We start from the raw sequence: 1,486 nt of genomic DNA on the forward strand, positions 1-1,486 counted from the left end.
TTCCACTAATGGATTCAGTTATTTTCTTCTCTCTTCGTTTTGAGGTGATATATTTTGCCGTAGATCATGTGAGAAGAGAGGATGTAAAATAGACTATATAGTGTCATTATTATGTCCGAGATGCTTTATTTTATTTACTTATTTATTTATTTTTATTTATTTTTTTCTTTGTCTTTGACACGATATATGATCATCACCATATTCACCTCCACCACCACCAGAAACACTTGTCAGTCATCATCATCATTAGTCAGCTTTCCACTTAAGTAACTCAATTGTACTCATCAATTGTACTCAATTGTACTCAATTGTACTCCCTCTTCCTCCATCCCTTCCATCGCTTCAAAAATACCGCTCCAGTAGTATTCGAAGATCCACTTTGCTCCCTCACCTATTTTCCTTCCCTATTTTCAAAAGCCACATAGATGATTAGCCGGGTTCTCAAGAATGTTTCCCCTGTTAATAATATAGAAATCTTGTTAATTTGTCACTAGAACAGTAAAAACAGCCTTAGAAACCAGTGCAGCTTCAACTACATATAATCTTTTGAAATTAGTCGAGGTATGGGCAGAAGTGTTTCTGTATTTGGTCCTAAGACAGCATCATCACCTCATGTAAGGTCAACGCTAGCTTATGTCCACTTTTCACTATTTATTTGTTTAATTATTTACTTATTCCGAAGTATTTTAAGTTTTTATCTGCGCTCTAATCCATAATGTTCTTCTCTTATACATCTAAGATATACTGACCATATTTTCTCTAGAAGTGAACAAACAAGGCTTTTGCTAGAGGTGACTGGTAATATATACTAAAACTGTAACTGAATGAATATTGTGGCTGCAGGTAGCAGCGTCAGCATCAGCAGCAACGGTAGCTGTAGTTGATCTATTGCTCGTATTACTACGTACTACTATCACCACCACCACCACCACCACCACCATTATTGCAACAACAACAACAACTACTACTACTACTACTACTACTATCTGCTGCTGCTGCTACAACAACAACAACAACAACAACAACAACAACTACTACTAATAATAATAATAATAATACTAATACTAATACTAATACTACGTAGTCTAGTTATTGTTTCATTACCATACTGCTGCTACTACTACTCTACTACTGGTAGTGTAGTAATGTGAGGGGCGAGTAAAATAGCGCATGCGCCCTTTGCCATCTCAGGGCTTCCTCCCTCATCAATGAAACGTTCAACTACGCGTTTGAAGTAAAACATATACCAGACTTGTTTGTTGATATAACCATTTTCAAGAAAATTTTCCTGACATGTATAAAAGAAAGGAAAAAAAATATATATACTTGAGAAAAAACTTTAGTTGAAATACTTTTTTATTTTTACAGAACACAATGATTTTTGTCAAGATCTCTGCATCTAATTATTGGAATGAATAATTTATAAATGCACTATTAATATTAGTGAACTGAGAGTGAGGTGGCGAGGATTTGTTGTGTGGATCGG

The sequence above is a fragment of the Scylla paramamosain genome, chromosome 3, assembly GCF_035594125.1.
Source record: "Scylla paramamosain isolate STU-SP2022 chromosome 3, ASM3559412v1, whole genome shotgun sequence".
In the NCBI taxonomy this organism is placed as follows: Eukaryota; Metazoa; Arthropoda; class Malacostraca; order Decapoda; family Portunidae; genus Scylla; species Scylla paramamosain.